The 25,673-nt window shown below is 35.4% G+C and overlaps 1 long non-coding RNA gene across 1 annotated transcript in view; it reads right to left on the bottom strand.

Moving 5' to 3' along the window:
• LOC141422602 (uncharacterized) overlaps positions 1-18,693 on the bottom strand; it is a 48,889-nt gene extending 30,196 nt beyond the window's left edge. The window contains exon 1 of the long non-coding RNA XR_012447282.1: positions 18,402-18,693. This is a non-coding gene — a long non-coding RNA (uncharacterized lncRNA). The remainder of the gene's footprint in view (positions 1-18,401) is intronic.
• Between the last annotated feature and the right edge of the window lie 6,980 nt (positions 18,694-25,673).

Here is a 25,673-nt window from a genome sequence, read left to right as displayed (position 1 = left end):
GGGCAGGAGTGGCCACATGCATACGCGTGAGACCTTTCCCTTTGCAGGAAGGAGCTAGAGGCAGGAAGATGCCTGGGCTGTGGCTTTTGGAACAGGCTCTCCCAGCATCTCTACTTTTAAATGGGCTCCAAGCAATCAAAGGATTCTAAATTTGAAACTTTCCTGAGGTATATATTTTAAGGTAGGTGAATACAGAATAGAACACATTTCATTTAAGGATATTTACTGTGATTTATAACTACATGTACTGTATGTAGACCTCTATTTGTAATTTTTCTCTAATCCTGTGTTATGGAAAGGCCTGTATGTACAACTTATGTAGACAGCTGGTTTTCCCTGGCATTGTTGCTATATAAATTTCCAAGAGGGAAAAAAATTTCTAAATATTAAAGAGGATGCTTCACCCTGTGATTTCATATGGAGTCCACTTTACTTTGGATTGCTTTTCCCAACATGTCTCAGCAAAATACTTTACAACCTGATTAAACAAAACCTCGTTCCCGTACAACTCCACCTTCCTTACTTGGCATGGCTTTAAGCTGGTAACACTCTTTAAAGACCAGCATTTCAGCCGCATTTAAAGGAAATAGCCACTAGGACTTAATACAATGATTGTTTTAAAAGATGAATTCTGTTTCTGACCATAGGTCAGGTAAAACTGGAGGAAAAAATAGCTCACTTTAAATTATTCTTCCACTCATGCTCTATCTTTTTTCAATTAAAGCCTTATTAATTTAATGACAAAAGTGTCATTAAACAGAAACTAAGTTGAACCCCTCATGGGATCACAGTGATATTTTTCTCCCAAATGCTTCTAAGCCATAGGGAGTGTTTATAGAGAATCATCTACAGGCAATCAAGGGACAAATGCATAATTCAATGTGGAAAATAGATATGAGAAATGCTAAACAAGACATAATAATTTGTTTGTTTTGTTTTGTGCAGTACTGGAGATTAAACCCAGGGTCTCACACATACTAGATGATCACTCTATCACTGAGGTGTCACATCGGCACTTTTTTAAAAAAATGTTTTTATTAGTATATATTCATCAGAACTTTTTAATTTTATTTTGAGACAAGGTCTTGCTAAATTGCCCAGGCTGACCTCAAACTTTCAATCCTTTTGCCCCAGACTCCAAGTAGCTGAGATTATAGGTGTGTAACACCACACCCAGTTGAGAAAACAGTTTTAATGTGAGTTCAGGGGCAGGAAAGATTATCTTACATTTATCAGTGCATAGGAATTGAATGTATTTGGTGAAAAGGCAAGAGAGAATTTCATAATTGCAACTCAATTTTTTTGGAGACAAGGTTTCACTGTGTAGCCCAGGGTGGCCTGGAATTCATGATCCTTCTGCCTTAGCTTCCTAGCACTTTATTTTATTTTACTTTACTTTTTGTTTTATTTTAGATACAGGGTCTTGCTGTGTAGCCCAGGCCAGCCACAAAATCAGAATCTTCTTGCCTCATCCTCCTAAATGCTAGTATTGTAGGTGTGATTATTAATTTTTCATTTATTTCATTTACTGTGTACATGCCTCAGTCACAGACTAACTTGCCATGAGTCCTATTTGGAATGATTAAATTAAGGGATGCTTGCTTTATTTGCCAAAGTACAGAGCTCAAGTATCTGCACACCTGGTAAATGTGATGGTTTGGGGCATTCTGAAAAATACCATGTCTAAATATGAATGATATTGTATCACCTTGTCTTCACATATCCACGCTACTAAATATTTGCCAGCTACCTAAGTTAATCTGAATTAGAGATTGTAAACATGGGCAAGGATGAACAGAGAAAGGTTTGGCAATGGTTTCCAGGTATTCCTCCTGTAGAATCATGACAGTTTAAGGAATAATGGCTATCAAATGCACTGAAACTTCATAGCAAATAGGAAAGCAGTACATGGCAATAACATCTGATTTTCTTACATTAACTCTACTGAGTCATTAAACTACCAGAGCCATATGTGGCATAAGTGACAAACTGACCACAGGGCACACACCCAGTGTGTCATAACTGATGATGCTGAGCCATTCAGATTCCTCAGTAGACACTCTTTGGAATTAAATCATCCTAGTGACGATGTTCACTACTCTCTCTACTGTCAGACTATAAACCTAGGTATCATAAACCATGGAGGCCTGACTAACTATTCTTAATTACTTAACCACTGTTGAATCCTTAGTAAAAGGTCTGAACCACAAATGTGGTCTGCAGATGAGAAATATCATCATAGACATTCAGTCGCTTTTGTTGAATTGGATTGACGTTGCAGTAGCAGAAACATTGCTTCTGCAAGGATGCAAAATATAATATAGAAAAATGTTCATCTTCCTGTTTTTGTTTATAAATTTATTGAGTTTTGAAATGTTACCTAAACTGTATTTTTTTAGGTGTGATACAATGTAAAATCCATTATGGAAAAAATCATTTTTGAAAAGAAACTGTGAAAAAATTGAGATGAGAACATAAATTATGAAAAGGAGCTGAACCAACCACACTCCATCTTAGGTCTCTTCACTTGCTCTTCCTACTCCACAGAGAGATACGCTTTACTATAGCTACATAAATAGTTCCCCACAGCCTTTACATTTCTGCCTAAGTGTTACCTTCATCAAAGAGCCCTTGTAATAGTCTATATAGTGACCCCTTTCTGCATCACACTGGACCATCTTACTCTTCTTTTATTTTTTTTTCATAACACATATAAATACTTGACCTATTATATATTTGCTTGTATATCTTCTTTGTCTTTTCTCTGCAGAACATGTGCCTCGGGGACAGGAACTATATTTTGGTCATTACTGTGTGCTTAGCAGTAATCCCTGGAGCACAGGAGATTTGCAATAAGTATTTGTGGAGGCACAATTGGATGAATTGCTAAGCTCTTTGTAGATCAAGATTCATTCCTCTTGGAAGTTCTCACCACTTTTACATTAAATATGGTAAAGGACTCTCCTTGGAAATAAAAAATGCGCCCAATATTGAGAATAATACTTATAAAATATTCAGCAAAACAGAAGTTCACTGTATACAAATTTGTACAACCAAATATTAGCAACTGAAGCCCCTCGGAATTAAATTTGCTAACTTGGATACTGAGTGACAGCTAAAATAAGCACTAACTTAGTAGCCTCCCTGTGTGTGGTTTAAAACCACATGCAATTTTAATAAATGCACTGGAACAAACTGGATATCTATATGTAAAAGAATTAAATTAACCCCTGATCTCATAACGTATGCAAAAACTGATTTAAAATGGACCACAAACCTAAAGCTAAAAGCTAATAAAAGACTTATAGAAGAAAACACGAACAAATCTTCATGATCATGAGTAAGGCAATCGTTTCTTGGATATGACTCCAAAGAATGAGCAACAACAACAAAAACAGATAAATTAGACTTTAAAATAAAAAAAAAATTTTTTAAATGACACCAACCAAAAAGTGAAGCTGGCTTATAGACTGGGAGAAATATTTGCATGTCATGTATCTAGAATACCAGGTACTTGTATCCAAAATACATAAAGAGCTCTTACAGACATTTTTTTTTCTTTTATTATTCATATGTGCATACAAGGCTTGGTTCATTTCTCCCCCCTGCCCCCACCCCCTCCCTTACCACCCACTCAACCCCCTCCCTTTCCCCCCCACCCCCTCAATACCCAGCAGAAACTATTTTGCCCTTATTTCTAATTTTGTTGTAGAGAGAGTATAAGCAATAATAGGAAGGAACAAGGGTTTTTGCTGGTTGAGATAAGGATAGCTATACAGGGCATTGACTCACATTGATTTCCTGTGCATGTGTGTTACCTTCTAGGTTAATTCTTTTTGATCTAACCTTTTCTCTAGTTCCTGGTCCCCTTTTCCTATTGGCCTCAGTTGCTTTTAAGGTATCTGCTTTAGTTTCTCTGCGTTAAGGGCAACAAATGCTAGCTAATTTTTTAGGTGTCTTACCTATCCTCACCCCTCCCTTGTGTGCTCTCGCTTTATCATGTGCTCAAAGTCCAATCCCATTGTTGTGTTTGCCCTTGATCTAATGTCCACATATGAGGGAGAACATACGATTTTTGGTCTTTTGGGCCAGGCTAACCTCAATCAGAATGATGTTCTCCAATTCCATCCATTTACCAGCAAATGATAACATTTCGTTCTTCTTCATGGCTGCATAAAATTCCATTGTGTATAGATACCACATTTTCTTAATCCATTCGTCAGTGGTGGGGCATCTTGGCTGTTTCCATAACTTGACATTTTTAAAAACCCAACCCAGTAAAAATGGGCAAAGGGATTTAAATAGCTATTTCTCCAAAGAAGATATAAAAACCGCCAATAATCTCATTAACACGATTAACACCGTTGTTTGTTATGAAAGTGCAAATAGAAACTGTATCGAAATATTACTTCACGCCCACCAGCCAGGCAAACACAGGTTTGTGAGGATGTAGAGAACTAGAACCATCCAGTGTTGCCTTAGGAATGTAAACTGGAACACAACTTGAAGCAGTTTGTCAGTTCCTCAAAATATTAAACAGAATTACCATGCAACCTTAAAACTGGGTATTTGCTGAAAGGAATTGAAAACATATATCCACACAAAAAACTTACACACAGACATCCACAGAAGAATTATTCATTTTAGCCAAAAGGTAAAAATGATTCAAATGTCCATCACTTAATGAATGGGTAAGCACCTGTAGAATGTAAGTATGTGGAATATTATTTGGCAATAAAAAATGAGTGGAGTCTTGATACATACCACAATATGAACAAACCTTGAAAGCATTATGTGAGGTGGAAAAGTTCACATATTACATGAAAAACACAGAATAAGAAAATCTGTGTATCCAGAAAATAAGCTATGTCATCTAACGTGGTGTTGGGGTAGTGGAAGCAGAAATAGGGAATGACATCTGATAGAGATAAGGATTTGGGGAGTAATGAAAATTAGATGTTGGTAATAGTTTGCACAACTCTGTGAATGTATGAAAAACTACTGAAATGAATGCTTTACATGCATAGATTTTATAGCATGTGAATTACATTTAAACAACATCATGCTTTTAAAAACTTATGGGCAATTCAAGTGTGAATTGCAACCGGATACGGAAATCTCACTGTTGAGCTACACTCTAGGGTTACACAGGGGAACATGATGTCTTCTGAGGGTCAGATTACACAAAGGCCAGTTCTGCTCACAAGCAGTAGAAAAGCCCATTGCTCAAATTTTCTTCTCAGCTTGTTGCTTTAGAGTCTGAAAATCCTTTTTATAGTCATCCTGTGGACTAAGTCAGGAAGGACCTCAGTCAAATTGAACACTGTATGTGCAAATGCATAGTATATTAACTTATTAACATGCATAAGAATAAACTAATGAACTTAGCCAGGCATTTCATTAGGACTTAAAGGAATGAAATATTAATTAAAATTTAAGGGAAGAGAAAAAGATTTGCTACTTGGCACACTACCCAAAGCACTGATTTTTTTTTTAGAAATAAAACCTAATGAACAGGCTCAAATATGATAGATTAACAATTCTGTGTATTATAATTTACCCACTTTGCTTTACTTCTCCTGCCATGTAAATCGACTCTAGCCATCCAGGCTACATATATACAATTTCACTCTTTTGTTCTTTAAGCTTTAGTAGGCAAATGCTAAATCTAGGATTATAAATCTTAATCCTTAGCAGCGAAAAGCTACTGAAGTGTTTTCAGGAAGGGGGGCTCCATGATCATGTGTTTCTGACTACACTGTGATTTAAAGCTTGTGAGAAAAGGACTCCATGTAGTAAGATGATCTAGGGATCACCAGCCCACCAAAATAGTGTACAGATTTCTTCAGAGTGAAAACATATGAGCTCCAACAGGCACAAAGGCATATCTAAACTTCCCTTCTGACTAAGATAAAGCTTTATGAGCATCAGCTGCCACAAATTGCTAGAAAGTCTCCAATCAGGGAAGCAGCTGGTCTTGGGCACTGGGACATCCCAAAAAATTGTGTAACCAAGCCTCATTAGAACCTTCTACCATCTGAACCTTCAAATTCCCTCCTTATTAAGCTAATAAACTTACCTCTAGTTGTTCAGGAGGTCACTTTTTATGGGCGGCTCCCCCATGCATATGGGAGTAAATTCTTATTAGTCTATTGTCAGTTAATTTGCAGCCTCCTTTCACTTCCCAGCCATTGGAAATGAAGCTGGTAAAGGTTTTTAATCTCCCAACAATGGAGTAGGAGGTGTTTGCAATACTTCTATTAGAAAGACAATGGTAGTTGGATACCTGTAGTGCAGAGGAAAGAGAGAGGTTTCAAGCAGAATCAGCTGGGCTTGGAGTTTTGACATAAAATACAATAGAGAGAAATGGGCATAAACCCCAAGTTTCTTTCAAGAGCCCTTTAAAAGTCAATGCTCTACTGGCTAAATGGCTTTCCAAATATAGACTGTGCTACAGAACCTTGTGTGGGGATGTGAGTGGAACACATGACTTAAAAGCAAGTTACAGAATCCCTCATAGAAAAACTGCCTTTTGCAGTAAAAACGTTGTGGTGGGCCATTGTTGGTTCTGGTTTTTTGGAGGTGAGTTTAAATGTACTGAAAAACAGCCAAAGCATTTTGCTTTAACAAGAGATGGATGAGACAAATGTTCCAAGGCCAAAGAAAGCAGTGGGTGATAGCAGAAGGTAAGGAAGATGGCCCAGCGAGTCATCAGAAGCTAGATCCTGAACAAAAGTGATGGCTAGTGGCCAGGACAGCTGCTGTTCTGTTTGATGCTGTGTCCTGCTGTGCTTTGATATAATGCCCACACATCTAAGGATACACACCAAATCTTCAACCCAACTGCCTGTGTTTTAGGGAAATAAATGAAAACACACGTGCGTCTTATTTGGTCCATGCAGAATGAATGGGAGATAGCTTCAAGAAGAAGGGATGTGAGAGAATTCAATAGCAGTTGGGACTGAGAACAAAGAGAGAAGTGGGGAGAACAACCCTATGAGATTCAAGTCTCTGGAGAGTGGAATGGGACAATATGGAAGGTCTCGGGTAGGGACAAAAACAGAACCATTTTTATTCAGGGAAATTGAGTAAGCTAAATAATTAAGACCACTCAGACAGCTAATGCATGGCTACATGAGAGACTTTTTAATGTTCTTTTTAGAAACCTAACTTCTGAGTTTCCTCACTCCTTATTTCTGTGCAAAAGTGAAAGTACTCTTCTACTTGTGGTTGTAGTTCATCTTGGACAAACATCTAATGATTCAAACTATTAAGAGAGCTATTATCATATCATGTGTGAAATGTACCAGCGAGGTGGAAGAACTAAGTGTTAGAACACAAGAAGTTGTTTGGAGTAGAAAATAATATTGGGCAATTCTTTCATTTGTGAATTTCTTAGTGCTTCAGCAAGCTATGGGTTTTTTCATTAAGAATTTGGAATTAATGAAAATGTCTACGTTCCAATATAAAACTAGTACTTTTCTATTTGAGATAAGTACAAGGTCTGGGAAATACATTTTTAAAGAAAAAATATACTAGAATGCCTTATCTAATTTTTTTTAGTTTGTTTCCTTATTGTTTGAAGTATTAGACACTAAATAATGTACTTGGAAGTTAGCCTCATGGGTTAATCGTTCATACAGTTACATGCTTCATTCTCATTTTCACAGGCTCATGGAGACATTACTGCATTTACCAAATGACTATCTCTCTCTGTGGTTACCAAAGGAATGCAAAGGAAAACCTGGATTGCTTTCTTCCTCTGTTGAGACCAATTAAATTTGCAGTAAACTCTTAATTTTCAAATAATATTTAATAGAATATATCTTGAAAACAAACTGGAAAGTGAAGGGTTTTTAAAAGTCGAAAGCCATAGGTATCTGGTTTGGAGTCTCCTCTAGTTGTACTTTCTACCAGCAAAAGTTATTTTAAAAACTATTTACATGATTTTGGTTCTATAATACATATACATTTTTAACATTACATAAATCGAGTCTTATAGATTCTGTGGAAACTTTTTAATTTAATTCTTTTCTGTAGTGACAGAAAAGTCTGAATATAAGCATTATAACTGGTCACTGGCTCTTACTGTGTTTTTTTATCCGCTAGGCACAGTTATTTGTAATGGATAACAATGCTCAATGGTGTCGTTGAGCCAAACTGATCATCATCTGCCTCTTGTTCTAAACAGATGACAGTTAAAAATGAAGAGCTTTTTCATCTTTGAAATATTATTTAAATGATCAAAAAGGATGGTTCCTAAAATCATCTAATAGAAAAGGGGTGATGTAGATCTTTTACATTAAATCAAATATACAGTGGCACTTTGCATACATGTAAAGGCTTTTCACACACTGGTAAGATTCCTGCCTCAGTCTCCCAAGTTGTATGGGTCACATACACTTTTAAGTAAAACTCATTATCTCTAACTTTGTGATGGAAAGAAAATTTTATAATAGCTCCACAAAATGGGAAGTAGACAAAGTATTTGTGCCTTTAGACATAAAAATTCAGGAAATGAAACATACCAGCTCCTTTTTATATTCTCAGTCTGCTAACACATCTGACCAGCATTGGATATTTTGCAATAATAAGAACTCTTCAATGATTTTCTTATAGCTATAGTCTTTGCATATGTGTGCCATTTGAGAAAAATCTCAAGAATAGCCATGGTAGCTTATAAATAAAATTCTCTTCCCTTCACTGACAAAAACAATCAATACAAAGTCACATTCATCTGTGTGCATGGAAGGGCTCACTAAAAGGAAATCTTTATCAATATTTTATCACTGGAATGTGAGTACTTTGAACTTTTTTGGAGGGTTTCCACAAAGGAGTGCTAGAAACAAAAACAACAAAAAACTCCAAGGCATTTACAGTAGTAAGCATATTTATCACCAAAAATTGGAGAGAAAAAGATAAAAATTTACATTGTATTAATTAGAAGGGAGAGGTCAATAGTAATGTTAACTAATAATGTCAGTTAACTTATTTTTTCAGAAACTAACACGTTATTCAGTTTTCTAAAACACAAATTTCAAGCCTGAAACTGATCAAAAGTAAGTAAAATAAAGGATTATAAGTCAGAATATTTCTCTCTTTCACCTTCAAATACAAAAGTTTTGCATGAAATTTTAACCAGATAATTAACATAATTAATAAAAGTTGGGATCATGGACTTTATCCATTTGCTGCAGTTGTAGGAGTGGGAGAAATGAGAAAAAAATTCCTGACATGTCTTCCTCCTACTGCCCTTTGTTCATGATAAAGGTCACAGAATTGTTTCAGTTTTGCTTTGTGATAGATTGTGTTATGGACTCTCAGGGTCAAAGGGGCTCTGGTAATCATTTAGAATCATTCTCTTATTTTATACAGAATAGAAAACTGAGATCCAGAGTTTGCCCAAGGTCACAAATCTAAAAGTAATAGGACAAGAACTAGAAAATATACAGCAGGGAGAATTTTTCCTGTTAAACATTTGTTATTAGTTCAAATATGTTAGCCTGGGAAGAGATTAATTCAGGCAAGTCAGCTAAAAATACTCATACCTGTTGTTTCTCAATATAACAAGGATAGAAAAAAAGTAGGAATGAAAAGAAAAATGGCCCACAGAACAAGTGAAACATAGCATATGTGCTTTAGTTTTTAAGCCTTTGGCCAAAATCACACTTATGATCTTGGTAACCAAAAAGAATCTTGTTCCTGGAATGTTTGTAGAGACCTGAATTAGTCATAAGCTTCTTAGGAAAGAATTCATCCATTGTTTGATACTGCAATGATTCTTGATCAGAAAGGCAAGCAAATCTCTCTTATTGTTATGGACCTAACCATACTACAATTTCAGTTATAATAAATCCCTTGGGAACCTTAAACTAAGGAGCCATCCACTTTAAGTGATTTTAGTATGGATTAGATGATCTCATGATGTCTATCCTTGTTCTTGTTTCCCCTATGTCAGTTGATGCTAGCACAACAAACTTCACATGCCTGTTTAGGGGAATGAGAGTAGCTAGTCAAGATACAACTTTAAATAATAGATTTATTCAACTTGGGAAATAACCAGAGAAAGATTACTTCAAAGTATTACCAAAGTCATTACTCTAAAATGTTTAAATGAAGGGGACTCAGATGCCAGTATCCAGACAAAACAACTTTATTGACCTTGGGCCATTTGATAATTTAAGAGGTAAGTCTAGTTTCTGATTTCCCTTCTACTCAATTTCTCCCCTGTATACATAAATCTGTTACTCCCTGTAGCCAGAGGATAAAAATTCCTCTCTGATCTACTTTCACAGGTAAGAGACAGACCAAAAGATCCATTTAGTACTTAATTAAAATTTTGCATTTTGCTAAACTATAAGGAAAAAGGCCTCTACCTTCCCTTACCCCCACCCCCTGAATTCACTAGAAACAAATTTAGCTTGATATTATATTAAAATATACTATTCAAAATAACACCTGGCATCTTCCTGACATTCCAAAGGCATACTTGAAATAAGTGATGCCAAAAGAAGCTAAAAGTGGTGAAGGGATTTACAGTGTTTGACTGTCATCCAGAAGATTTTAACAGTTAACAGAGGGAATTTCCCTCCATCTCACAAGTCTTGAGACTGTACCAAAGAATGCTTAGGATTTTTAACTGAGTGGCAAAATACATAGCAAATAGCAAAATATTTTTTTACTTTGGTAACTAGGCTTTATTTATTTATTTATTTATTTATTTTACATATTCAGCCACTTTACACACAAAAGTAAGTAGAAAAGAATCAGGGACAAATTAAACATGGTAGAATCCATTCCGTTTAAAAACAATAAAGTTCTTCAGTCTTTTATGGCAAATAGAAACTCTTCAATGCTTAAATATTTGATTCTCAGCTCTCCTCTTTTCCCCTCTTGTCCCCATTGAAATATCATGAACTCTTCATGCTTATGAATCAACATGAAATTTGACAACACTTTCCCTTCCCCTTTGCAGATATGACTCATTGCTCTTGAAATCCCCAAGGACCAGAAGCTCTAGTTTAAAGCAAGGAAACAAAAGAAGCATCTTTAATTCAAACTAGTTTACCCAGAGAACTCTAGTAGTTATTATTCACTGCCTTCTTAAGTATGCATTATAAAGTTGAATGCTTTTAAGTGTCTCTTCACTTTCCCTGGGGAAACCAGTACTGAAAAGTACCCTAACTGATAGGTCTGAGACATGAAGTTTATCAGTAGTTCTACTTAACCACTCATTATCTCTAGGATGCTATTGAATTTTAGCTTTGGAAGGATTTTATTTTATTTTCAAGATTTTGGATCCTCTCCCCTCCAGACCTGTCTGACTTTGCATACAACGAGTAATTCATCTGAGCTTCTTCTCAAAAGCTTTTCTGATTTAAAACCTGACTGCTGCTGTGTGGTAACTACCAACTGCCCTCAGTCTCTCTCAGATTTACAAAGTACTACAGAGCACAAGTCAAAAAAAAGAATCTTGAAATTCTGGGGAAAAGCCTGTAGTCTTTCAAACAATATTCAAATAAGAAAAAAAAAATGGCACTGTAAGTAAAATCCCACTTACCCTTACTCAAAAATAGGAAAGAATAAATAGAAGCTGAGGCCTTTACTGTTCCAAATCCTAGAAACATCTTGTCCCAAGAGAAACTGTTTCTTGGTTTAGAAGATGAGAAGAGTTGAAGTTAAACAATGATCCTTTTTCCATTTCTTTAAAAGAAAAAAAAATTCAGCAGAGGCAAATGCTCTGTTGGACAAATTGTTTCAGCAGATGTTCATTGTCCCAGGGAGAAAACAGCCCCTGCTTGCAGCTTAGCATTTGTAAATTTAGAAGCTTAAATATTTTTAACTTGAAATGAACCATGTGGTATGAGTGAGATGTAAATATCAAAATCATTTATAGGAGCAAGTGGTTACATTTTACTATTAAGTACAAAGAAAGAATGCTAATGACTGCTGTTTGAATTTGTATCCTGAGATGGTGATGCAACAGTTGCAGCCAATTTGAGCTTTGAGGGGCTCATAGTCTTTTTTAAATATTATTTGCAATGGCACCTCAGAAGAATATAATAGTTTTTAATAGTTACAGTGACATTTATAGAAAACTTGTGATTTTCTACGAGGGTTTAGTTATCTTTGAGATAGATGCCATTATTATGCCCATTTCATAATGTGGAAACTAAGGCTCAGAATAAATAAGCTACTTGCCCAAACCACACAGCCAAGAAATAGTGGCATTGACATTTGAATGGAAGAAGTCTGACCCTAGGACAAGGGGCAGTGAACCTTTTCCACAGAGGACCAGATAATATTTAGGCCTTATGAGACATAAAGTCACTGCCTGAGCTACCCAATGTTTCTCTGCTGCATAAAAACAGACTTAATCAATATAATGCAAGAGTCTGGTTATGCTCCAATAAATCTTTATTTATGGGCACTGAAATTTAAATTTCATGTAACTTCCATGTGCCATAAAGTATTTTGACTTTTTCCAGCTATATAAAAAATACAAATATAATTGTTACCCTATGGGCTATACAGGTAGTGGGCTGTATTTGACTCATAGACTATAGTTGGCTGACCCCTGCTCTAGGTTCTTAATGGCTATACCATCTCTCTAGAAGTATCTTTTTTTTTATTTCCAACATGGGATGGAACTTAGGTCCTCCCACATGCTGGGCAAGTGCTGTGCCACTGAGCTACATCCCCAGTCCCTTTTTTAAAATGTTTACTAGCTAGTCTAAGTACCTCTCTACTTTAGCATTATCAAATCATGTCAGTCTCATATGTAATTGTCTTGGGAATAGGATTTACTTTTTATATTATATATATTAGGAATACTTAAGAAATTTGCCAATATTGGGCAGTTTTAACCTACTCCAATTTCATGTGCTTTAACATAATTTTTACAAATAGCCGTTGCCCCTAGGAGATAACATTTTTTATTTTATTAGAGCTAGTGATTAGATAACATTATATAAACCATTCAAGTATCAAATGTGTGGAACATTAAGTGATCTTTAAGTTTCTTTTTGAATTTTTTTCTATTAAATGAATTATGGCAGATTAGGCCTGAAGTTATGAAAAAAGAAGAAGCCTGATATAGTGGGAAATGCCTATAATTCCAGCTACTTAGGAGGCAAAGATTGGGAGGGTCATAGTTCAAGGCTGGACTGAACAAAAAGTTAGCCAGGCCCCATCCCAACAAATAAGCCAGGCTGGTACAACACACCTATCATCCCAGCTACATGGAGGGGGGCAGATAGGTAGGAGGATCAGGTATAAGGCTAGCCCCAGGCAAAACCATGAGACCCTATCCGAAAAATAACTGAAGCAAAAAAAGCTTGGGACATAGTTCAAGTGGTAGAGCTGCTTGGCTAGCAAGCAGAAGGCCCTGAGTTCAAACCCCAGTAGCACCATCACCCCCAAACAAAACAAAACTATCATTTTATTAAATAATTTCTGTGACAAGCAGTAAACTTTATTATGATATTTGGTTTTCCATGATGTCATTATGAGATAACCACTTTTACTGAGTTCACAGTGGAGAAAGTCTAAGTTCTAAGAGACTAAATATCTGCCCACATTCAGAGCACTAATAGGTGGCAAAGCCTGGACTTGGAACTTGGAGAAATGATTGTTCCATGTTTGGCCTGGATAACAAAGGCAGTTTCAGTGCACTCTGTCAGTACCATTAAGACTTTTAAGATAAAACTGTTTTATTTTTCAACATCATCACCAGAAAACTAGTTGTAAGTTCTTGTAAATTAGGAATTTATTTCATTTTCAATAAATTGTAGGAAACACATAGTATCTTAATTTCATATAGCCATATTTACATTGTTTACTTGGAATTTTTCATACAAATAAACTAGTTGGGCAAGGTCAGTGTTTCTAAATAGAAGAGATGGTAAGAGATAGCTTCTTTTTATTATTATTATTGTACTGGGGGTACATTGTGACATTTATCAAACTTCTTACAATATATCAGAGGTGAATTCACCTACTCCATCATTCTCCTTTAGCCTCCCCTATGAGAATCAGTTTCTAATAAATGAATCTGAATGAGCTAAATGAGTAAAATGAGAGCTTGTTTTAGAACATCAAAAAATGTTTGCACATTGTAACCCATTAGTAGAACATTTAAGAGGAGAATGCATATATTCCTGCATATACTAAGAAAACAAGTATCAGGGAAGAGAAGAAAGTACAAAACAAAATCGAAAGAAAAACTGAGATTAAAATATTAAAATTTTAATATTTTGCTTCACTTATGCTTCTCAGTCTCCAAGGAAGAACTCAAAACCTCATCCATTCTTACTTCTATAAAAGAAGTAAGGAATTCTAGAGAGTTCACCAGAAACACAGATATCCACCAGAGGGAAGAATGAACTCTTCAGTTATGCTTGCGCTTAGAAAGACAAGTTACTGCTGTTATCTTTTGTTTTTCTTGCCATTTTGTTTTGTGTCATTTCTTTTATTACCACCCCCCTGAGGCATAACAAATTGAATAAATTTCAAGCATCATTGACCTCTGTTCCCTCACAATTTTCCATCTTTACTTTTATGATTATTTTTCTCTATATGAGTCAAATTGACTATTCTTACTAACACTATTACAACTCATGAAATATTTGGTTCCCCTTAATTCAAAATTTACTTGAAAGTCAGTCTTCTCTAAAGTGAAACCTGGTAAATTGTAACTGAAAATGGAGTAGCATCTGAAAAAAGTGAAGTTCAGAAATTAAGGCAAGGGTTTTGATAGTTCCCAAGGAACAAAGGGTTCATATGAATATTCACAGAAAGTCTGAACAAGCTACTGCTATCAAGTACAATGCACTGGTTTTTGTTGTTGATGTTTAGTTTTCAACACATAATAGAACAGGACCAAAAATGGTCATAGGAAACATGCCCTATTTGTACATGATAGATTCTCAATAAATATCTGTAGAATGAATGAATGATTTTTGAAGAGTGACTTGGGACACGGAAATCCGGGAGCACAGTTATTAAGCAGATGATTATTGTTTTGCCTTAATGATTCCTTCTTTATTCACAAGTAGAAGCAGAGAGGGAAATGATCTACAAGTCATCCAGACAAAGCACTATTTAGTATTATGGACAGGACCTGAGCTTCAAGATAATGTGATCATTGTCATTTGGCACTGGTAATAAACAAGTGAAGGGAACTGGACAATCCAGTCAGACCATGATTCTCTATATAGGCAGGTTCCAGAAAGTCCAGTTAGAAAATAGGTGTGATTCCATGGCCCAATGTTATAAATAAAAGGATGAAGTCACATTAAATTTCAAGATGTTCTCAAAACAAAGTCCTGACCTGTGGTCACCCATTTAGCCTTGATATGTGAGATCTACACTGTAGGATTTCGTATTATTGACATTTGAAGTTAGGTACTTCTTCATCGTGAGGGAGTGGTCTGTGCAACATACAGCTTCTCTAGCTTCTGCTCACTAAATGCCAGGATTACCCCTGCCCCCTTTGTTGTGACAATTTAAAAATACGCCCAGACTCAAAAGAAAAGAAGATAGGTGAGAAGAGTACATACTCTTGGGTTTTAGAAATACTTATACTGAAACACTGAAAAGCAACATATAAGAGTAGTTCAAAATCATATCATTGCAGTTAAGAAGAGTTTAAAATCTAAGTTTAACAAGAAAATTAAGGGGCAAAGAAGGGAATGCCCCCTCATGGCTTATCAGAGATAGACAAAGATAGGCACTGATTGGGTATAAATAATAAAACAATTAAAATTACTGAAAAAAGTTGCATATATCTTCTCTATTTAGGCAATAACCTATGTGCTTTATTCTGGATTTCTAAGGTTAGATAAATTTCATGTCAAATGCTATGGGAAAATTACCAATAAAAGTCATAAGAATATTTTCATAAAATTTTGAAATCATTTAAAAGATATATCATAAAGCAAATATCCCCATTTTCAAAAAACTAGAAAAATCAGTTGGTGTTAGAAAGAATGATATGCTAGTTAGTAAGGACCTGAAATAATTCTAGAACAATGAAAGAAAAGCTGAGTGCCTACAATAAAAGAATTGACTATCAAAAATCATCTTGGGTTCACTATAGATGCGATATGTCAAATTAACTTCATACTTGACTGAGTTTGAATGGTAAATTAGAGTAATGCTATAAATGTATGTATCTTGATTTCCAGGAAGGGTTTGTCAGTCTCCTAGGCTACCTTTGTTCTTGGTGACAGACTCAAAAAAGCAAGGACTACTTGACAATATGATTTATTTTCCTCAAACCACAACTTAACCTTTCCCCCCACTTTCACACACCTACCCTTTCATAACATTTTTGAGAATCCTTAGTGTTCCTCATAATAAGATTTCACAGTCATTAGATTCAAAGATCAATAAGTACCCTTTATTATTTTACAGTATTTCAATCACTGATTTACAAACTATAAATGCTATTCAATCTGTTCTTAATTAAAGTTATACCAAATTTTTATAGACTGGTTTCCATCCTAACCTGAATGGACTTCACTTTTTTGGCAAAATTCTTAATCCATGGAGAAGCAAATCAGTATCAATTAATATTTGTTTAACAAGAAAAACACCACTCAAATGAAATGAAGATTTTTTTTGTTGTGTTATTAATCTTTCCTGTGTAGTTTTTTTTTTTTTTAATATCACAGTTAGCTAGATATGAGAACTCTGCCTCTAAGGTATTGCATTACTCTAACTTTTGCTCCACTCCACCCGTCCCACATATTCACATGTCACCTTGCTCTAACAATTGCAAAAAAAAAAAAAAAAAAAAAAAAAGATTAAGCAAGAATTTACCAGCAGATATTTTAAGTGCCATGGTAGTAGTAATAAAACCAAAAGTATATTTTCAGGGCAAAGAGCACTTTTTAACGAGGTAAAGAAAGAAATGTAAAGTAGAATGGAACCTGGAGACAAATTCACAGCTCCAACAAAACTAAAAGTGGGAACAGTCCACAGCAAACATTCAAAACCACAAATTATGCATTTAGTTAAATGGGCTGTTTTGATTTTACTACTACCTAAATAAAAAATACAGTATGATAAATTTGTGATAGCTGCTGATACTGTTATTACTTTAGCTAATCAAAAATGTATAGGAATTCAAGAAAGGAGGCTCTAGTTTCATGACTTTAAAACTGAATGAATTGATTGCATGTTCATATTTGACTATCAGTTCATCTACATTATCCCATGTAATAGTTTTCTTATCAAAGTCTTGGTTCATCTGTGGAAACCCCAAATCATATTGTCAGGTAAAGGCATGCTACAATAATTTCTTGCCAACATCAATGAGGATTCACATGCAAGTCGCATTTATACTCAGGTGGCTTCAAACCCTGAACAAATGGAAACTTACCTAATGAGACAACAAATATTTGACCTGACTTGCATCCATTTTGATGATCTTCTTTTAAAGGAAATATGTTCCAAAGGAAACCCAGAAGCACTCAAGACAGACAGTAAAATATGATTTAGAAAGAAAAGATCGATAACAGCATTCAACTAGGTTCACCTGCAAAGTTGGCAACACTTGTTTTAAACATACAATCTACATAAACTCTGTGATGTTAAGTTTAAATTCACAAAAATTACAGAGTTCAGCATAAGCTGAACTCCTTAACAGGAGTGATTTGACCTGACAATTCAGTCCTTAATAAGCCTTGTTCCCTACCCCACCCCAACACACATACATTATCATCTACAATGAGCACAGTTTTTGTGAGCCTGGGAGCCAGCCTGGGATGCATAGCAAAACCTTGTCTCAAAAAGACACACACAAAAAATAAGGGATATAGCTCAGTGGTAAAATGCCTGCCTAGCATGCACCAGACCCTGGAATCAATCCCCTGTGTCACAAAAAGATAGAAAGGAAAAAATAACTAGTAGAGAGAGGAAAAGATAAGGAAAAAAAAATTTGGGGGGAGAGACAAGTATAAAATTATACTTGTATGTAACATCAAGACATCTTTTAAAGTTTATAAAATATGAACCCCATTTCACAGGTGGAAACCATCAAACAAGATTTGAAATCTTTCTTCCAAATAAAAATAATGACATTTGCTTCCATTGGAATAATTTCACCTCTAAAACACACTCACAGCCTCTTGGTTTACTTGTGTCTACTACTCTGAAAACCAAGAAGAAACAAACTCTAGTAACCGTGTCAAATGGTATTATCTCTACCTTTTACCTTCCATTTTTCTCAGAATATTCAACTGGAAGAAAATAAGTTCAACCTGATTTCACATGAAACTCTCTCAAGTAAAATTGTTATTTTGGGTCTACTCATGCACTCAACATAAAAGAATTTGAGTGCTTTAGGAAAAGCTAAGTACAAGGAAGAAAATAGCACTTTCAAATCCAAATCCTACCTGGAAAATCAAAGTGGAACAGCCTCCTTATGAGCCTTCTTGATTTGCGCTCCTTTCCTCAAGGGACAGATAAATCCTAGCAGCCTATAATCTTAAACCCTAAAAGAAAATTCAGGAAGCTTGATCCGTGCACATAATGGCCCACATAATGTAAGAAAGCTCCGTTTCTTGGCAACTAGAAAACAATCCTTTTCAATTAACTCACGCAATTGGCCCACATTTCTTGTTCAACACAGAGTAAAAGAAAATGTTTTAAGAACTGAAAAGAGCCTACTAATAGCTCAACAAGAGAGTCAGATGGCTTATTCATTTTTGGAAAGCATTTTTAATTAATAGTCTTCCCATTCCAGTTGCCTCTTTCCAAAGAGCATATATTGACATACTATCTCACATTCTTGTTGCTTATTTTTCAGTAAAAAGTTCTAATCCTTAATCACTGGTTGCATATCATGTTACCCAAATAGTGAAAAGGCAAACCCAGGATTTGTAGTGTTATCCTGGTCTTGATCATTTTCAGTGCCATATTTTGCTTTCTAAAATATTGGCTTGAAAGTAGCCCTAAATTCTCATTAAGATACACAGTTCAAACAGTTCTATATTATATTCTCTTAGCAGTTGAAGACCACCTACAACCAGCAGGCACCAGTTTAGATGAGAGGTAAGAAGTGCAGCTATGCTAGGTTGATTTTATGCTACATTAAAGTTTGGGGAAATTTATAATACTTGTGAAAATCTGATGAATGTGGACAATCTTCTTAGGGTACCATGTAGTCTCACATACATATTCGAAATTTCATATATCAATAGGGGTCCATATATGGGATCTGTATTTAACAATCTGTTCAAAAAGGTAAGTGTAAGGAAAATATAAACTATATATAGTTTTGCTATTATAAAATCTTTCCACTTGCAATGGTAAATTATTAACTATCTAGTATGGTTTATATATCTCAAATGAAAAGACAATTTAAGATGGATAATTTCCTCATCCAAACAAAACCAAATTGGATGAATTTTGTCTTCATTACCCTTCACTCTGCCAGGATTGAATAAGTGCATATGCTGATGTTGGCTCTTTTATCTTCTTTTTCTCCTTTTATCATCTGAATTTCCTAAAAATGTATCTACATTGCCTTGCTGTCATTAGTGGGCAATTCTTCTTAGGTAATATTTTTTAAATATTGCCATTGAAGGCAATTTCAAAGCACTAAGCACTTTCTTTGTTGGTGGGAACTTAAGGCAGTATTGTCAACTGTGGAAGGTGATGTATTTGGGTAGACCTTCTGGCACCTTCAACTCAGACTCTCGACAGCTGTGTACACTTTCCAAGGGTAGAAATGGCTGGGATAATTTTACAAGTGTTTCTTTAGTCTCAGTACTGACTCTTCACTGGCTCTATGACCTCAGGCAGATTTGTTAAACATTTTGTGTCTCAGTTCCCTTATCTGTCAAATGAAGGTAATAATATTTACATCAGAGGGGTGTTGTGCGGATTGACTAAGACTCCGTATGGAAAGCTTCTTAAAACATTGCCAGCAGATGGTGAGTGCTCAGAGTTTAGTTACATTGTGATTATCATGTTGTTATTAGTATTCCTGAATTTGGTAAATTTCAAGTTGTTCTTTTTCAAATTTAGGATTTCCAAAAACCTGTGTAATTCTTGTGTAAAAATCTAAAGCCATGTAACTGAAGCCCTTTGAGGTACATAATATAAAATTATTTTTTCTCCCTTTTTAATAGATTAATCCTCATTTTCACCTAATAACTTCTACTCTCTAGAACCTTTGTAAGTCTTTTCATGAATAAAAGAAAAAGCATCTATTTTTAAAATGACAAATTTGTCTTTCTGAAAAAAAATGCATCCATGTTAAACACACTGACAAGCAATTTAAGTAAAGGAATAGAAAGGCAGAAATACTGCAAATATCTTTGCTTGTAAATCATTTTATCATATGCAATACAACATAACACAAGAGTCACATGTTCTTAAAATGTGTGGACCATTTACTTCAGCTTTTGGCACCCTTTTGGGTATATTTTTAAATAGCAGCTGCAAATCCTAACATTTGAGAGGAAATGCATGCTTTTGTGTATTCACTATAAACCCAGTCCTTCCACAATGGGAAATCAAACTCCATCACCTCATCATCTGCAGTTTAGAGGCAGGGTTAGCCTTAGGTTTTAATCTAATCTGTGATGCAGTTAATTCTCTTCATAAAAATATCATGTCCTCTCTCTGCTAGGAATTAATTCAAAATTATTAGTAACAAACCAAATGAACCAATCTTTTTAGTTGGCACTAGATTCAGCTACTCAACTAGATATTTATTAGCTTGGCACTGTATAGTGCCTCTTTATTCTGATAGTCTTAATTTGCCCTATTATCTTGAAATAACACATTATGGCACAGGAGAAATTAACCAGTAAAATCTCCAAAATCCAAGAGGATAATATTTGTGTACAAGTGTGAACTCTGGAAATTGTAACAAATACTTTGGAAAACATCAACCTAGTGTCTTCCAGAAAGTTGGATGTAATATGAAAGCAGTGCTGTGTAAACCATTGGGAAACATGAATTCCTCATCACAAGTTCTGTAACAACCTAAGCCACAGTCTGTTACTGCTCTGAGAAAGACCTCACAGCTCAACTTAAACAACATGAAAACACAGCATGATAAACTGTATTTACTTGTAACTCTTGGCTACCTTTATTTGTAATTCAAGTAAAACATTACAAAATAATTTTTCATGGAGATATTAGCAAACAGATAATAAACAAAAGCAGTAGTTATACAAAAATATATAAATACCATAGATAATTCTACATAATACATAAATTTGCAAATAAGACATTCAGATTCATATTATACAAATTGATGAGGATTATTCAAGATGATGCTAATGGATAGTATTTAATGATGAAATACTTCACAAAATAAAATGTTTTATAAGCATTGACTAAAATAGAAATAAAAATTTAGCAGATTATAGGCAGTCAAAATATACCAAAGATAAACCAAATATTTCTGAGTATTTTGTAGAGCAAAGAAAAAACTAGATTTTAGGAACTGTTTGAATGCTCCTCAGAAGGGTGCTACTTCTATAATTTTGGATTCTGATTTTCAACCTTTAGATATAAAAGTGCCCTGGGAAACTTTTAAATGTACAGCTTCTCAAAGCCCAATCCCAAAAATACTGACTGAATATGTCCCAGGTGAGGCCAAGGATCTGCCTGGCCATAGAATCCTAGCACTGACACAGGTGGTTTAGGGCCCCTCTTGAGAACTACTGATCCAAGAAAATGCGGGTAGAGCTAGGTGACTCAGTTTCTCTAACAAAGGGAACACTTAAGTGATTGAAAGAGGAAAATGGCCAAAAGGAAAATACAATAAAATACAGTTTAGCTTTCTCTGGCCAGAGAACCAAAGAGAGAAGGGTGGAGAATGCTCTTGAGAAGCAAACAGATGTAGCTATACCTGCAATGGCTTCCTATTTTGCACCTGTAGTATCATTTTAACATATGGCATAAAAGCCCAAGTCCTTATAGTAGACTACCATGCTGGCCTTTCTTAGTGTTGCCCATTTCTTCCTGTGCTCCCCTAGCTGACATCACTTGGCCTGCTGACTATCCTTCCTCTATTTCCCCCTTCTTTCCTTAGCTGTCATCTCCACAAACCCTTTCTAGACAACTCTGTAAAACCACAGCCCTTGCCCACCAGACACTCCCCATTCCCTTCCTCCCTTATTTTTCTCCATCATTTATTACCACATTTACCTTACTCCTTTTCTCTCTCCTTCATTAGACAGTAAGCTCTAGATAGCAAGGATTTTGATCTCTCTTGTTTACTAATATGTCCCACACATCTGGAATGGTGCTAGCATACTGTAACCAGTATTGCACAGGATTAAAGGTAAAAGGCTTTGCATGGTTAAAATTTAGGGATTGAAAGGACTTATTCACTACTAGAAGTAAATAAAAAAGTTAAAATGATTGTTTTTCCAATACTGGGGTTTGAACTCAGGTCCTCATGCTTGCTAGGCGGACACTCAACCACTTGAGTCATGTCCCCAGCCCAAAATGACTACTTTTAAATTCCTATATGCCCTTCTAGAGAAAAGTCAAAGTGTGGGAACTCTATCAACTGTTATAATGCTTCAAGGAGTATTTGTTTTCCACTCTCACAAAGGTAAGTCTGGATAGTTATTGTTTAACCCTAGCAAAAGCTAATAATTGTGTCACTTTAGCCTCAAGGGATAAAAAACAGGAAGCATTTTATCAAGGTGCATAAATTCATAAGTAATATTTTAAATGGTAGTGTGAAAGGTGTTAAAAGAATTGTTTTTGAATACAAACAGTATTAAGGGGAAATAAAAATTTACTTTTTGTGAAAATATTTTAAAAGAACATAGAAATTTGTCATTTATACTCTTTTTGTTTACATACATAGATAAACTTAAATGTTAGTTATTTTTTGAACAAAACTACCATAGAAATAAGCCATAAGCAGTAGAAATAATTATTCTTATAAATAGTAGCAAAATTATTTCATTATGTTGCAGAATGTCTTTCTTCCAAATGGCCAAACACATAAGAATTAAAAACAAAGATTACCTCACTAGTTCATTTGAAAGGGGAAGAAAGACCTGACCCTCCTCAAAACCTTTCCTCCACTACTCTTCCACCTCTTGTGTCTCAGTAAAGTCTCCTTTTATTTGTATATCATACTGAACTTTCCTCCATAATATAGTGAAAAGACTTCTCTAAGCTGGTTGCAGTGACAAGTGATGGCTCAGTGGCTTTCCAACTCTTTCACCTAGTAGATAGCTGAAAGTTGTTCAAATATCAGACCTCTCCATTAGGTGCCTAAAAGTTCCAGGGGTACAGGAGAACTATTGTTGAAGTGGGAATGGAAGAGGGACCAGGACATCAGAAATGTTTCTGACTCTCTGCCTTATTCTATATACAGGAGACAAGTGACTCTCAAAGTGACAAATATCTCCATATGCTTCTGTCATTCCATTCCTTTTCCATCCTGCTTTTGAATCTTTAAAATTCAAATTCCATCATCAGTAAGTTAAAAAGTAACCATCACATGCATCCTACACCTCCATCAATGTTTTCTGTGTGCTCTTGCCAAAATATTCCCATTCTCTCCCACTCTCTCACTCCCTCCCCAAAAGTTGAAAATGTGTGCTTACTCCTACCTGACTTAACTGTGTATCTACTCTATATCAAGCACTTACAAGTGCATTACATGTGTTATCTTATTTAACCCTTAAAACAACTCTAGAAGATAAATACTTTTATCACTTGTTACAAATGAGAACAATGAACCATGGAGAGGTCATAAAAATTTTCTAAAGTCATAGTTATTCACCAGAGAGGTTAAAACCAGATTTAACTAACTTTAAAATCCAAGCTTTCAACCCCTATGCTACATAGCCTCTCCTGGATCCCCTGCCATGTTCATAAACAATTCTACTTTGAAATCCCTGCTGTTTTTGTTTCTTAAATATATAATAACATAAATTAGAATGGCTGATAACGCTATTGCTTATAACTCTGAATGAATTCTTCTTGGTACAGTTAATTGGGGGAGGGGGTAAAAACACCTTCAATCCTTAAGGACAAAACCAAACATTTCCATCCACAGTCTTATGTAATGATGTGCAATTTAGACCTAAAGCATTCAGCCCAGAGATGGAAGACTGACATTCTAAGCAAATCTCATTGTGTTCTTTTGTGCAAGGTATTTAAAGGATGAAATTCTGGTTGGCAGATGGATTTCTTGGCATCATTATCCATACATCACAGAAATTGTTTTTATTTCAGAGCATTCAAACAAGATGCCTGACATTTCTCAGTAGATAGTTCTACTTATAAACATGGTAACTTGTTATGTGGAAGTGTTAAGGCACAATAACAAAAACTTTTAAAGGCTTTTGTCCTGATTATAACTCTGAATGATGTATTTTTTAAAAGTGCATTTGCTGAAATTCATCCTAGCTTAAAATCTAGGAATTTGGTCTTGGTATATTCCTATAGCTCCTCTCCTCCACATGAGGAATTTCTCTGTATCCAGCAGCACAAGAAAATTAAAACACATCTCTATATTCAACATGGAACAGAGACAGACATTTATTTGGATATCTCTGTGGCCAAAGTTGATGCCTACCAAAGTTGATGCCTAGAAAATATCCATACTTCTTCCAGACCACTTAGTTGTTATGTGTACTTGAGGCTTCTACCAGGTTATCATAACTCCATATATTTTTAGAGCCTGGAAAACTGACTGTTTTGCAAAATGCAAATTAAAGATCTGGCAATGTAGGAGTTTCCCTTGGACCTAGAATAATAAGAAAACAAAAAGTACTAACTGAAGAATACCAGGGTTGGCCCTTCGTTTTCAGGCAGGCAGAAAGGTGTTTTTGTCATCCAAGGTAGCCAATCATAAGCCAACAGTAGTATCTCGTCTCCTCCTGAGTATCCCAGGCATAGAAATCTCACAAGGTGCTTCATAGTTTTAGCATCACCCATATAATTCCTTTCTTTTCCTACAAAATCCATTATTTGAACAAATGCTTATGGAGTAACCCCTATGTTCCTGATACTGTCATAAGGGTTGGTGGTGCATGCACAAGAAAGCAAGACATCAAGACACCCTGCGTCTTTTAAAAATGACTGCAAAATTCTTAGCTATTTCTGCCAGTGAAGTAGGTATTTGTTCTTTTATTTGCACTCACTCTGGGTGGGTTCATAACTATGTGACTAATAGACCTACAGGACAGATAATGCTTTGTGACTAATAGACCTACAGGACAGATAATGCTTTGTGACTTCTAAGGCTTGGTCATTAAAGGTGATTGAGTTTCTCCCTTGTTAATGAGAACACACAAACATGGGGTCCTGGGTTGTCATTAAGTTCAACAACAGAAAGGTGCAATGATGTTCAGAAGTTAATCCATATGCAGAGATTGCCTGCAGCCACTCTGGTTCACAGCTGAACTGAGTTCCCAGTGGATATGGAGCCCAGTTGAGCCTTCAGATGATTGTAGCTATGACCAACACTTGACTGCAACTGCAAGAAAGGCCTTTCATAGGATCTACCCACTTGAGTACTTCCCAAAATTACTGTTAGACAAAATCATGAGCAAAACAAAATGTTTTTTTTTTAAATTATTATTCAAGCAGGTTTTGCTATGTATCAAGAGTAACAGAAATTTGTTACCTGGAATTATGGTGTTACCACGACCGATGAGTCTCAGAGAGGC

Source organism: Castor canadensis, chromosome 4 (genome assembly GCF_047511655.1).
Source record: "Castor canadensis chromosome 4, mCasCan1.hap1v2, whole genome shotgun sequence".
In the NCBI taxonomy this organism is placed as follows: domain Eukaryota; kingdom Metazoa; phylum Chordata; class Mammalia; order Rodentia; family Castoridae; genus Castor; species Castor canadensis.
The sequence above is the reverse complement of the archived record's forward strand: the minus strand, read 5'-3'. Positions and strand labels throughout refer to the sequence as shown.